The sequence below is a fragment of the Aedes albopictus genome, chromosome 3, assembly GCF_035046485.1.
Source record: "Aedes albopictus strain Foshan chromosome 3, AalbF5, whole genome shotgun sequence".
In the NCBI taxonomy this organism is placed as follows: domain Eukaryota; kingdom Metazoa; phylum Arthropoda; class Insecta; order Diptera; family Culicidae; genus Aedes; species Aedes albopictus.
In genome coordinates this window covers 73814305-73820313 of record NC_085138.1, presented here as the reverse complement: position 1 = coordinate 73820313, position 6009 = coordinate 73814305, and positions in this window count along the sequence as shown.

The following is a 6009-nucleotide window of genomic DNA, read 5'->3' as shown; positions in this document are numbered from 1 at the left end:
GGACGCGGTGAAATCAATGAGCCATAATCCGTTTTCGTGAGTCAACTGGTGGGCGCTGAACTTTTCAATTGTCGGTATGAATTCCTCCTACTGGCCTATCTGATCGTTTAGATCTTCTAAGATGATCTTGACATCGCGGCTTGGACAGCGGTCATACTCGTGCTTAAGATGCCCGTAGAGTGCGATCTTCATCAACATCAACGCAACGGCTCCGGAGTGAGGGCTGTGCACGTTGATAAATGCTGAAGTTGAACAATCGGGCCTTGGTTCTCCTCAGCCTTTACATTATGCTGTCGATCGGTCATCAACCAATTGTCTGCTTCTCTGCATGTCACTTATCACCATGATAGCTGTTTCCAGCTTGTAAATCTTGCCGCAGCTTAGGTAGATGGTATGATTTTCTCTAAACCTTCGCACCATGGATCTTATCCAACACAGCTCTTGCGGCGCTACGGTGTCGTACCCGTGATCCTTCAGTAGTTCGACGAGTATGCGGATGCTCCCGATGAACCTGAGAAATCGGCAGTTCCACGTACCAAACTTCAAAGAACAAGTTCTTTTTGTTCCCATGGGTAGATGCCACCGTTGGTCTCGGTTCATATTATTGGGTGATTTGTTGCCGGACACCAAACCGGAGCATCATAGAACAAGGTTAGAGTCCATCACTGGCACTCGGATGTCAATCAGCAGTCTCTAACATGAAGAACTGATGATGTTGTGAGCCGCTCCTACTGGAGAACAGCTACTCAGGCTTGCAAAAGAAATCCCCCTTGCTCTATCAACCTATGACTAAAGTTCCCACCGGAATTGGTTGGCTATCCGATCTTTTCTAAGGTTACTCGCAGCCTGGTCGGTGACACGCGGAGGTAGGGATAGGATTTGCTGGTAGGAGGGTATATCAATTAGGATCTGTATTATCGCGTTACCCAACCTTTACTTTGCGATTTCACACGGAGACAAATGCCTTTCATTTGAAACAAAAATATTCATGTTCATTCGGTAAACTGATAAAATGTTTAAAACTAAAATTTTCATTTTTAAAACTAACTCAATTTCATATTTATTTTGACAATACCCATTGAGGAGCCCCCCGTTCCGCCGTCGAGAACACAAACAAAGCTCACAAGTTCCAGCTGTATCATCAAACAAGATTTCCTCCTGCAAAAAAGGCAAAGTTCACCGAAAGTCTCCACGAAATCCCGTTGTTTTCGGCAGCGTAGATAATAGATGTATGCATGATAATGGCGTTAAAAGTACAAGACGGGAGGTGGGTTCTCCAGCGAAGGAAATTATAAGTTTAATGGGAAAACAAGAATTTCCATAGGGCCGACCTGCCACAAAAAAAAAAAAAACAAAAATATTTACATTCATTTCTAACATAATCTGTCTGAAGATGCATTTTTGTTTCAAACATGGATTGCATTTGCTTCAAATGTGACGTTCGATTTGCTCCAAACAGTTTTATTTTTGTGGCCTGAACAAATTGACAATTTATTTGAATTTACCTCAAATATTTTGGATTATAACATAGTTTTTTTTCTGCGTGTACAGAGTTGAGATTCGATGAAGTAATTCACCTTATTCTGGGATTGTTTTTAGTGTGTAACTGCTTCTGCTCTTCGGTGTACATTTTTCTGGAGCCTCAACGCGACCCAGAAAACGCTACTTCCGCGATAGACCTGATATTGTCCGTGCAGTTGAATCCCGGAATTTTCGACTAGCGAAGTTGGATTTTTCTTCAAATCCGTGCGTCGGACCTAACTTCGGAAGTAGTGCGCTATATAGCGGACCAGGTTTACTATACAGCGCACCACTTCCGAAGTTAGGTCCGACGCATGGATTTGGAGAAAAATCCAACTTCGCTACTTCAGACTCTAGTTTAATTTAAAAACACTTCACTAATACTTTACTTTTGCAAAAGAAAATAAAAAATGAATAACTCTTTTAAAGAAAAACTAGAAAGGACGAGCAAATTCCTTTTAATTCTACTACTGTGCTTATCTTCGGACATTGTCCGAAGATAAGCACAGTAGTAGAATTAAAAGGAATTTGCTCGTCCTTTCTAGTTTTTCTTTAAAAGAGTTATTCATTTTTTATTTTCTTTTGCAAAAGTAAAGTATTAGTGAAGTGTTTTTAAATTAAACTAGAGTCTGAAGTAACAAGTTCTACTAAAAGCTCTAAAGTAATAGTAAAGCAACTTCGCTAGTCGAAAACTCCTATTTTCAACTAAATTGAGAATACTGCTTAGAAGTTAGAACCAATAGCGCAAAAAAAATAGCTAATAAAAAACGAGCCCCCACATAATCAAGATTTATGAATCCACCGCAAGCAGCAAGCCAGCCGGCTTAGCTCGGGTGAGGTTTGCCTTTTTTTGTGTCTCCTTCCACGCCGAATCTCTTCCCGCGAGTAAATTCGTTCGCTCTTCGGAATACCTAATAGACTTCTCAGGAAAGCAAGCAGTATGAATGCGAGGTACCACGTACCTACCAACCACAGGCGCTATATTCAATGAAAAAAGCTCCCTCTGTTTGCCGACGTTTTTATGCTTCCGAAGCAATGCGGTGTATAAAGGTTGTGCTTAGCATAGCTGCCTTTTACGAGATGGCATGAGAGGAGAAAAGTTTCACGCCATAAAGACCACCGAAAATGGAAAAAAAATCGGAACACGTGACGGTCGGTGGAAGCCCGGTCGAAAAGTTATGTTATTTGTTTTCTACTCACCAGCTTTTCGGTACCCTCCGAGGGTGAAGCGGAACCAGCAAAGCAATAAAATGTGGGCTGTGTTGATTGTGGGAATGGAAATTATTTGGGGAATTTTTATTGGAGGTTCTGCAAGCATCTGGTGACTGATTTTCAGAGTGCATTTTTGGAAAATTGTTACGGTATTTAAGCCTTGAAACTAGAATGCATTTGTCATGTGCAATATTAACACGTACAATATCTTGCTAGCTAAGATATTCATGTGATCTCTATTTTTGCAGTAAAAATGAAATGAAAACTTGTCTGTTATACCTCGAGCAAGTGTGCTTGCCAACAACGCAATCATGTCTCTTAATGAGGCACAAAACATGTGAACATCAAAAGCGAACACTTCTATTGTCCGGACGAACGTTATCCCACGGACACGAATGTCTTCAAGCAGGTTACCGCATACTGCACTGCAGAAGGCCTTCGCTAGTTGTTGGTAGTGATGCAACGCTCACTGGGGTATCTAAGACATTAATAATCAATGAAATAGGCTTTATTGCTAATCATGATCCGCTAAAATTTCTTGGATAGTTACCATCTAAGAAATTTCAACTCAAACCGATAAATTTTGCTTCCTAAAAACATACTCCAACCTTACCATAATAATTCTTCCAGCGCATCCTGCATCCAAATTAAACACCTAACCATGCGGTAACAAATCCTCACCATCATGAAGCGACCCACCATTACCCACCCACAACCAGAGCTGGATGATTTATTGTCGACCTCTCGAATACAGTTGCTATGGAATAGCAGAGCTACCTTATCCACCCAAGACCTAGCGAACGGTATTGTCCTGCGTAGGCTTCGTTCGCACCGTTCGCATAACCCAATATCTATCTGCTTTGTACTACCGACATCGGAACGCGAAAAGCACCACATCCGGAGAAATAACGTTTCCGCATCCAGCTCTGGTTCGTTGTGGGGGTGGTGCTAAAGAGCAGATGATTCGGAATGGCCTACGGCAAAGCCAACACCAGCTATCCGGAAAGTGGCTTTGGATGCTAAACGTGAAATTCTATGGTTGTTTTTTTTTTGTACAGAGGTTCACAAAGTGAGATTCTTTTAAAGGTTTCTTCCAAACAGATTCAATAAATGAGATTTTATTGTATGTATTACAGCGACCCTGGTGAACAAAAAGAACTTGCTAATGGAAGCTCACTACCACATAACATAAGTGGAACTCCATAGTCAGAGCGAAGGAAAAAGTTGTATCCTTTTTTCCAGCACGCGAAACTGTTATAACTTTGATAAAAGGCGTCTAACTGTCATTTATTTTGATAAACAAAAACATCTGATCCAACCAGTAGTCCAGTTATGGCAAAGAATACAGGAACGAAGATTGGCATCTGAGATATGCGCAAAACTAGCTGCTGGAAATCCACTTATTCATTTTGTTATAAATTCATTGAAACCTTCGAAATAGGGTGAAAACAGTAGACTTCGCCCCCCTAAAATTCTGCTCTAATCTTCGCCCCTTCATACATAAAAAATGGAATTTATATGAAGGGAGCGAAGACTAGAGCAGTGGCGAAGTCTAGTGCTTTTACCCTAACACATCCACGTTTCACATATCGATCTCCCTTTATATTTAAGGCTAGAAAACGTATTTCTGACTTGAGTTGTCCATGTGCTGCCAGTCTTGATCTATGAGGTCTTTGTTTTGCTTCCCAGCAAAGAAAAATGGTATACATGCTGAAAAATGGTATGGCAAAGGTTATAACTCATTTGACATTTGGATGTCTACCAGCGTACGAAATCGGAAAGGCATCAACTTTTTGAGCCAGAGTTCCACTTATATTATGTGTCACTACGTAGAACTACCGAACTTCTACCTTCATCGGGAACACCAAAACTCGCCGATCTACACGGAAAAATATTATAACCCAAAGAATAAGTTTTAAAAACTCAAATTTGGCTGAACTGCTTAAAGATTTAACTCAAAGTTGGGTTGTTTTCTCCCTCGCCCCACCGCAATGTTGTCGAAAACAAAGAGAGAAGCACCGACGCATCCGCTGCTCTTCCGTGGAAGAAGCCAAATTTGGGTTTTCTTAAATTAACCCAAATTTGCGTCATTTGAGGCCTCCGTTGGGTGAAAATAACTTACCACTGGGTTATTTTTTTGCCGCTCTCAAACGAGAACTACTCACTCACCACTTTCGCTGTTTAACGCAAATTTGAGTAATTCCACGGGATCGTCCATAAATGTCGTAGCATTTTAGAGGGAGCCCAAGCAATACACGACATGGTTACAAAACAGTGACGGCAGTGTATGTAAGGGTTGCGCAGTAAGTCACAGTGACTTCTGTGCAACTCTTACATACGCTGCCGTCACTGTTTTGTAACCATGTTTGTTGCTTGGGAGTCCCCGATTATGCTATGAGTCATCACAGAGAACAGACGAACATGCTCGAACAAAATTGCTTGAAAATCTTGTGTAAAGAAAAAACAAGCTCAGTAGCGACATCGACGGTGACTTTCCCACTCAAAAACTTGTTTCGACACCATGATGGTGCTTTCTGAAGAAATATTTCACTAGCGCACCATCAAATTTTCCTACTCAGATTCTGAGCTGTATTTGCTTAAATAACAAGATGTTTATGATTGTTTCACTAATCCAGCAACAAAATGTGAGCAACCCATTGATAATTAGTTTCATTATCTTCCATAAGAAACAAGTTGAACAAGAATTCAATTATTGTTTTCCAAGTAAAACCAACACATTCTCTTTGTGGAACTATACTAGGGTGCACACTTGGTGACACTAGCGCCAAAAGGTAAAACAACGGAAAATTTGCACCCCGATTCGAAATTTGACAGCGCCGCGTAATGGCCACATTCCCAGTTATTTCAAAACAACCGTTGCAATGATTTACACAACAGCACTACATGAGCTTGGACGTCTGTTCTCTGTGGAGTCATGTATTAGGTATGGGCAAATAGGCTACAAGGGGGAGCGCTATCTCGACAGTCTTTGTAACCGACATGATAGCGTCTACGGTCGACCTCCCATTCTGAAAGCCGAACTGATTGCTCGAGATACCAGTTACACCTTTGGTTTACACCCTTGAGGCAGCTCAACATTCTATAGACTGTCAAACGATAAACTGCAACGATCGACGCGCCACCATCGTTCGAATAGTGGACGGTGTAGGAACCCTTTTCGCGGTGTTGTTTACGGTAAAGCAACACCGCGAAAAAGGTACATGTGCTCTCCCACATTCGAAAAATGGTTGCGCGTCGATCGTTCTACGCTAGCGA